Source organism: Botryllus schlosseri, chromosome 9, assembly GCF_051294905.1.
Source record: "Botryllus schlosseri isolate E-star chromosome 9, Bs_hap1, whole genome shotgun sequence".
Taxonomy (NCBI): domain Eukaryota; kingdom Metazoa; phylum Chordata; class Ascidiacea; order Stolidobranchia; family Styelidae; genus Botryllus; species Botryllus schlosseri.
The window spans coordinates 114,698-124,428 of NC_137244.1; positions in this window are offsets into that span (position 1 = coordinate 114,698).

Here is a 9,731-nt window from a genome sequence, read left to right on the forward strand (position 1 = left end):
AGATCACTAGACGAAATTCCGATAGGGTGGACACTAGGGTTGGATTATCCGGATAACGGTTAACCGGTTACTCGGTTAACCGCGGGTATTTTCACTATCTGATATCCGGATATTTTTCTATCGGTTAACCGGATAAAAAAGAATCGCTGCTAATGCATTTTACACGTATTATTAAGCTTCAATAAGTCGTATTCAGTGTTGGCGCGGCCGATTGACGAAAAGCCTGCTGCCAAGTAGCGAGATGCGTCTGTTCACATTGCACAATGTAATGTGACGCGATCTCCTGCTGAGAAGATCGTTAAATTAGGTCATTGATTGCCGCGCGCTCGGCTATCGTCTCTGGCCTGATTTATCGCGTCTTCAACAAGCCGATAGTTCCACTGGATTGAAGAATCGCATCTGCAATAGGCAATGTGCAGTGTACACACTATTCCATCGCTGGCCCGCACAATCCCATCTTCATTGGCTTGGTGCTCACGATATTATCGTTGACCTACACAATCGCATCTGCAATAGGCCTAAGAACAATATGATCGCTGGCCTAACCATCTCGGACCCAGCATACATTGACTCCTATCTCTCGATGGCTTGTTGACGATATGCCGTTAAGTGTATTCTAATTAGTGATTCTGAGACTGACACCGCGAAACTGAATGACATCGAATGTTGGCAAAAATGTCCGTGCGTGCAAGCGTAATTGATTTCCGCTGATGATTAATTCGAAAAAAAAAACGAAACCCCCTGATTTTATTTCAATCCCCCTACATTTTCGGCTGGCTGCGTGCCTGATCACGTGAATTAGAGCGAGGTATCATGACGGCATCAATTCCAGTATCAGCTAGTCGTCCTTCTAGTACCTCAAACCTAAACATAAGGATGGTCAAAAGGATGTAAAGCCGTTGAAGTTTCCGGCGTACGACCTGCCAACCTTTTGACTCTCTACGAAGCGCTGCTTTCTATTCAGCCCACTTCTGTGGAAGCTGAAAAAGCATTCAATGAACGTGGACTCTTTGTTACAAAATTCCGGTCCCGGCTACAGGATCCCACAATTGATGCATCTGTGCTTTATAAAGAGGGCATTGCACAAGCAGTGAAATTAATTTTGCGTGGTTTTTCTCGTATTCGCTCATACTGCGCGCGTAGGTAGGTACTCTACAATAACACTGTGTAATGATTTTGCGATCCGTTTTACATGCAGACCTCATGAAATCGATTGTCTCACTTAGCAGTTATTATCCGGTTAACCGGTTAGATAAATTCCAAAATATCCGGATATATCCGTTATCCGGATAGTGAAAATTATTGATATCCGAACTAACCCTAGTGGACACTTTACTGTTCTTCGAAATTACAATGAAATATCGTTCTTGGCCGTCTTATAGTCTCGAGTCATATGGCTTGGTTCGAGTCATGCTCAATGACTGGAGTTCAAGTCGAGTCAATACCCAGATTGTCTCGAAGCGAGTCGTTTCCGCATTTTGAAAAAATGACTCGAGTCAAGTCGAGTCATCAGAAAATGATGGCTCTAGTCAGTCTCGAGTCTGGTCAACCCTACCATATGTGAAAGCACCAATAATATTAGCCCAATGCATACGCAAGCTTGAGAAACAAATCGCGAGACCAGTAAACTTATGCATACTGAATTTTCGCGGCAGTTATATTAGCGATGGGTGCATGGTAAGCCGAAAACACAACTGGAAGTGTGGGGGTCTGTCAAGTCGAGCCTTACAGAATTTGTTTGATTGGGACCAAAACCATTGTTTTTGGAGGTCTTAAAAGTGGTATTACAGCACTGCTAGAAAAAAACACTCGGTACAGCCCGTCTTATTCTCTCAGTCAACAGGTGTTTGCGCGGTAAAAATGATCTTTTTGATTCATCGGGCAGATTCATCCTAAGGGAGGAATTTTGGCTTAAATTTCGGCCAAGGGAGGCACGAGATGAAAAAGGTTGGGAACCACTGCTCTAGGTCATGGGTCACCAACACGTGGCCCGTGGGGTCATATTTTTCGGCCCGCGAATTGATTTGAGATTTCGGTAGAAAGCTAAAAAAAAAACATTTTGAAATGCTGAAATTGACGTGCAATGGCCGAAACACTGCCACGACTGAGACGACTAGAAAACGGCTTAGGGTAGGGGTTCTGAAACTGGGAGGCACTTCCTCTTGTGTGGGCGTGAAAACATCTGAAGGGGGCGTGGAGCTGTGGTCAACTAAAATATTTTCGCGCTCGGCGTGATTTACCTCGAATTCATGATTATAGTTATTGATCTGTTTATAGTCCCGAATTCATATTATAGAGATCTCTCATCAACATTCTCTCAAACTATCCGTTTGCAAGCATTATGGATGCAGTCAGTCATTAAATGTATAATGTGATATCGCAGGATTCACGTTAAAACGGAATTCACTGCTATCACCGATCGTTGTGCACACATAATGAGAAAGGCAGTGGTCAGCAGAATGAAATATAAACATCGGTCGACTGAATCGCTCATTAAATACCAAGCTGCGTATCATTGAATTCGGTTAATAAACTGCTTTATTAGTCAACAGATATGAGCTTCATCGAATTCGATACGGCTAGACATCGGCAGCATTATAAAACAATATATACGTATTTGATGACCGTTACCATCAGTCACCATCACTTGATCGTAAGATGCTGATAAAAATTATCCATGATTTTGATTACCTACGGCGTGACTATTAGGTAGATGAAACGAGCTCACTCAACATGATTAATTTCATGTAAATCATTGAATGGTTCGTATCGCTGGCTTGCCTCGTAAATTCTGTATGGTAAAACACGATCGCAATGACTGAAATTGTGGAACAGCAAAAATGTAGTGATATGTCAAGTAATATTTTTCAATGGTACGGCTGCAATCATAGTCTCTCGAATATGCTTGGTATTTGCTCAAATAAGCAATCGAGTTTTGGATTCCCCACTAATTATATTACAGTGCGCGAGAATCCAACAGGGTACATTGGATATACGCGGTGAATTTTTTGCAATACAACGATTCAAGCACCTATATTTCCTAGCAACTGCTTTCGGTGCAACAAGATTTTAGATAGTAACTTTTAATATATATATTTATCGGAAATAGATATCTTGAATGACTGTTTAATCATTTCTTTTTATCGAGGCACATGTGATTCAATCCACGTCCAGCAAGTTATGTCTGAATAAATAATGACGCGTACGTATCTTTCAGTCAATGATATATACGTTGGAGCAGGTCAACGTGCGATATAATTTGTTTGTTTCCTTTGAATTTGCAGCACTGCGTGGATACGGGCGGATTGGCTTTGCTAAATATGTAGGCCTACTATGGGACAAATTCAAACTCTACAGTGTTGACTTCACGGCGGTTCATAATTCGTAACATACATCGGTGAAATCGAAGCTGCGATTACAGAATGATAAGTTGTGTAACTAATTGAATGCTAAACTGAGTATCACTGTTTGTGCTGGCTTTATAAATCTAAAAATATTTCAAATATTCGAAAAAAATAAACGCGGACTTCGATGAGTAAACGCTCACTAACAAGCAAACGAAACATCAAATTGGTAAAAGTTCATCTGCAAACCGTATAGGATAGTTCGCAGTATTCCAAATGGTCGTTGCGTTGACGCACATTTCTAATCCTCGCATAGAGTATGTTTACACGACCCAGATAACGGAATCCAAGCAATATCCCCAGTAAATGCAATATTGCTCTATATGTCGTGGAGGCAGTGAAATGTAATTGATAGAGGTAGCTTGCCTACAGTAACAAAATTAGAGATTTTAAGATTCGTCTGTAAATCAGTGACTGTTAACATGGGTTGGATCTAGCATTGGGATTCAACGAGCCTGTTTCGGGGGTAGCATGCGTCGTGACTGTATTCTGGAAGCCCGCGATGTATGATATATCAGCAAAAGATCTTTGTAAAAATAGCCGAACTCAAACTTGTGTGGGATTCACGTGATGATAAATAAAGTTCAGTATGTTTGACGGTACATTTAATGACGCCATCATTCCAGACGACACTGTAGTCCTGTAAAATTTTCAGTCAACCTAGAAAAAATTCTAATAAAGACGTATTATATACCGTTGGACAGATAATTTTATCAGCTTTTCAATGATGGGTTTTGTCATTTTTTTCACTTTAGGAAAAAAAGTAATGACCAAAAACGTGCCTGGAGGTAAAGCACTATTTTGCCTTACATTAAAATACAATTATAAGCTAAAACACGATACCTTCGTAACAGAATACACCACAATAAATTGGAATATCACTCTCATTAAAGCAATATGCCTTTGAGATATTGACTAACAGGACCTCTTTTGGGCGATGAAACGAATTTGACACCGACGTGGAAATTTGAAGTTGCTTCGACTTGCATACTGTTGACACTGTTCGATGCCATATCGGTCGGTAATATGAAAATCATCAGGAAATCCATCGACATTTATAGAATTAGGCGCGTGGTATTGAGCGAATTAACAGTCTTTATATAACACTGATGATCCTTGCGAATAGACTTTGATTGAAATAAACTCTACAGGGATTCTGTAAGAAAGTATACCGTTCACAAGTGACAAATGATACGAATGAATTTTCTTCTTACCCAGTCACTGATCATTGTACTGTAGTGAGTATTCAAGATGTCTGTTGTTAAATCTCTGTACACTGCGACGGAATGAATGTCACTTTTCATCGCCGCAATGCTTATGATACTAAAAACCCCGTTCCAGTCGATGCCGTATGATCGAATCGAGTTAACCAATGAGGCAAAATCACACTTTCGAACATGGTCCACGTTTTGATCACGTACATAGGAATCTAGTACTCCGTGGATGAATTTTTCCATTTCGCTCAAGGTGGGAGTTGGTAAGTTATGATAGTACAGAAGATTATTCTCAATAATCGCGCTAGTTACCATAACAGATGTCTGTAACAATAACTGCGAAGAGAACCTCGATAAGGTGTGAAACGCCGCGCGGTATAGAGAGGGAAAGGGTTGTTACACAATAGCAATGAAAAGCGAATCGCCTAAGCGTGCGAAAATGAGGCCTATACAAAGATATCACCACGTGCCGTACTTTATTGATCCAAACATAATCCGCGGGTTGGAACACATAAGATTGAGTTATAGCAAACTACGTATTTGGTGACCTGAGTGAATTCAAGAGTAAGACGGCGGTTAACTACTTAATAGGTAAGTTCTCTGATATGACTACTTTAATTTATAATTATAATATGTTATTCGTTTATCCATCAGACAAAGACAAGTACCAGAATTAAAACAAAGAATTGGAACGGTGAGTTATTACTGTTCAGAACGAAAGGAGTATGATGTAATGATTTTTTTGTTGTTGAACAGACGAAGTGGAATCGCAGGTTAATAAAAATACTCCTCAAGTCTACAGGTTAGTCATCTGGTATAACACAATATTAGCGACATAGTTTGACGTGTTACTTGTTTAGCATAAAAAGTCAAGGAAGATACCGAAAAATAAACCACATTGTAAGTATAACTAGTTTAATATTCACAAGTGTTGAATGTAACCACGCGTTATCAATTTTACAGATGAGTTGATGTCTGAGGAATCACGATGATGGGAATGTGGCGCCAGAGAACGACGATCAACAGCAAGAAATTACGTCCCAGAACTGGCACGCGGTGAAATCGTATGTAGTGAACAGAAGCCATGTGTATAATATTCGCAACTTGAGTCGTAGGCGGGTGGGTGTTTTCCAAGCTGCCGAGTCGATCTGTCTGATAAATCCACAGTTCTATACATACCCTACCGATGTTTTGTTGATTGGTTGTGGCGGTATTAAGCTGCCGATATGGCTTGAACAATAAAAGTCTGTCATGACATTTGCACGTCGAAAAAATATGAAACTGTACAATGACAGTCTCTGTGCTTTTCGCTGCATCGCCCACTCACTAGGAAAAAAAACAAAGGAAATGGCTCAACAATTCACATCGGTATGTGGTGTCAGTGTGGAAGCTTGCGTAACTCTCGACATGTTGAAGGATATCGAGGTCTTGTTTAATGTGGCCATATTTGTGTACACCAAAACTGAGGGTAAAGCTAGTGCACTCCGGCGTAGTACCTATGAAGCGAGAGCTGTTTACTTACATTTAGAGGATCGCCATTTTTGTCTCATTACCAACGTGAACCGTTATGCGGAGAGCTATCAATGTGATAGTTGTGAAAAATTATTTGATTCACAACATGAATTGACTAAGCACAAATGCGTAACGGGTCCTGCTGAAGCGTTCCCCGTTTGTGTATATATAACCTCCTCTGAACATATTTGAAAAGCTCGATCTTGAAGGAGTATTCGTTCTCCACCAGCTTCGTTATTTCAAATAGCGTATTGCGTTCATTATAGAGAGTGTGTATGATACCAACAATTCCTCAAAAACTTTGCGAGAGCATCAGAACATTCCCATCGCCGTTAGCATATCGTCTAATGTGGAAGGTTACTCAGAGTCGCATGTAATTGTCTCGAGCGGTGATACAAACGATTTGTGCTCGCAAATGATTGATCATTTTCATGATATTCAAAGTGAATAATTCAGACTGTCACTCACAGAATATCGACCCTACCTGGACATGCTCAAATCTAAAATTACCGAAATGAAAACGCACGATCCTTCAAAACACCCAATACCCCTTGACCGTTTACAAGTGGAGTTTATGAGTTATTTACGTCAAATTCCTGTGTTATCATTCAATGGTGGTCGGTATGACTTGAACTGGCTCAAAGCGTACTTGTTTGATTTTCTCGTTGACGACAATCTGAGTGTACTGAAACGCGGTAACAAATTTCTCTCAATGACGACCAACAGACTTCAATTCTTGGACATTTTGAATTACTTAACGCCCGATTTCTCGTATGATTCATATTTGGAAGCCTTCAAATGTAGCACCGCTAAAGCTCACTTCCCGTACCAGTTTCTGACTAGTTTGGAAAAGTTGGATAACTCGAGTCTTCCTAGCCACGACGAGTTTTACAACCCGCTAAAAGGTTGCAATATAGCAACATCAGAATATGAAAACTGTTTGAAGGTTTGGAACGACAACAAAATGACCTCTTTGCGTGATTATCTCAAATGGTGCAACGCGAACGATACTCACTACCTCATAGAGGTTTTAGAAAAACAATTCCAATCATTTAAAAGTCAAATAAATGTTGATATATTCAAGGATGCGGTCTGCCTGCTCGGGGTTGTATCGAGACATCTTTTTAATAGCATCCCGCGTGATTTCACAATGTTCAACGACAAACATAAAGATCTGTTTGCGCTATTCAGGGTTAATTTAGGGGGTGGACCATCGATCATTTTCCATCGATACCCAAAACCAGGTGTAACTCGAATCAAGGAACATGTTTATAAGGAAAATGCATAGATTGCGCAACACATAACAAGTTTGACCAGCGACTCACTCTATCTGTATCCTTTAAGTCGATCAAGTCCTACCGGATTTGCGGTACGTTGGCAACCAATCGACGTCGAGTGTACTAAATTCAAACCTGTCAAGACCGCGCCAAAATGGTCAGAGACTGGAACCACGTGGATGAATTGGTATTCCCATATTCATAAGGTACATGTTCACCACGCTTTTAACGGTCCTGAAATTCATTTGGGTACGCACAATTATCGACCTGATGAGTTTTATCGTAATTCGGCCGGACAAGGGATAATCTTATCGTTACTTAGATGTGATTTTCACGCCCACGATTGCAGATTCGGACGTAATGACCCAGTACGTCGAGAGCGAGCTAAACGCGTTCATAATTATTATGAAAGTATAAATTATCAGGTTGTATGTAAATGGGAATGTGAGTGGAATATTGAGAAGAAGAGAAATCCTGATATTATGCGATAACTCGATGGTATTCAACCACAACTGGCTCGTGCCAAGTCTGTCAGCCCACAGAAATTGATGGAGATGGTGATGAATGATACTTTCTTTGGTTGTTTGCTGATTGATATTTGTACACGACCACATTCGAAAAAGCGATTCGCTGAACTCCACCCGATATTCAAAAATACCACAGTGTCTCGCGATACCGTGAAAAGTCACATGAATCAGCTTGCTGTAGATCGGAAATCACCCAGTAGACCCACTGACATGTTGGTTGCGTCGTACTGTGGTAAGAAAATCTTGCTAACCTCCGACTTGATCAGATGGTATGTAGATCATGGGTTGGAGGTATCAAAAATTTATGAGGCTGTCGAGTTCGCCAAGAAGACCTGTTTTGCTACCTTTACAAAAAATGTCTCACACTGTCGACGTGCTGGGGATCGCGATCCTAACATGGAGATTATTGGACTAACGCAAAAACTCGCTGCGAATTCTTGTTATGATCGTGAGTTAATGAATCCGCGTAAATGCGAACAAACCACGTTTTGTGATAAAAGTGAATTGAACGCAAATGTGATGGATCGTTTTTTCGTCAAGTGTGAACAATTAAACACAGATCTATTTGAAATAACGAAGCACCCTCAAAAGATCGTGCAAGATTACTGAATTCAAGTATCGTTCTGGTTGTATAATAATGTCAAATTACGGATGTTGTCGTTTTTTATGATTGTTTATGTAGATATTTTCACACCGACTGCTTCATGCTACTTTTGGTGGATATCGACTCGTTTTTCATCGCACATTCAGCACCACTCGATGATATTCTCATCTCCGAGAAAAGGAACGATTTTTTTTTGCGATTACGAGAATTGGTTTCCACGTTATTTTTGCGATGAGCATCGAAACGAATTCCTGACTGATCCGATTTCTTTTGACCGCTCGAGACAATGCTGTAAAGATACGTATGCTCAATATCTTCATCAACCTGGTTTGATGTAAGTGAGATACGACGCCGATGCATCTTTCCACGGTCTCAATCGCTTTCACAGTGGCCAAAGATAAAATAAATCACGGCGTTGAATGTTATTATGGTGTATTTGTATATATTTTGTGTGACTTTAATTTATTTGTATATTTTGTTTGTTTGATGTGATTTATTTGTATTTTGTGTCCATGTATTATTTGTTTTCCAGATGGATAACACTATTACCTATCTAAAGTCTCTCATGTCGTTAGATTTACATAGTTTACATATGGAGATGATTACCTTGGAGCGGGAATTACCACAGTTCATGATTCTTGGTTCTACCAAACAACTCGCAACGTCAATGATACCTGATCGAGGAAAAGCAGATCACCAAAACTTGTGCTCCATGGTGAGGTCTATAGCTTGGTATAGTAACACTGTCAGATTTTAAAGTCCTATGAATCCCCTCGTGTTATGAATCCTCCTTTTGATTTATTATTTTACAGATTGGGATCAGCTGCTTGACGAGATGAAACGTTCGTAACACTACAACTTCCACTACGAAATTACGAGGGACAGATGAAGATTTCATAACCCGTGGAAAATTGTTAAATCGAACTCTACTAGGATTACATATTCCACTAGAACAAGATGACTACAACAGTGGATATTCCCAACCTTGTTGATATACAAACACATGCACTGTATCGGGTTTTCAATAAACAACAAATGATGGAATTGATCCACCCATTCACGTGTATTGTGAGTGGTCCTTCAAGGAGTGGGAAGACTACTTTTGTTTTAAAGCTGATTCGACATGCGAGTTCAATGATTAAACCTAGTGTGTCCAGGGTCGTATATTGTTACAATAATTATCAGGAGATGCA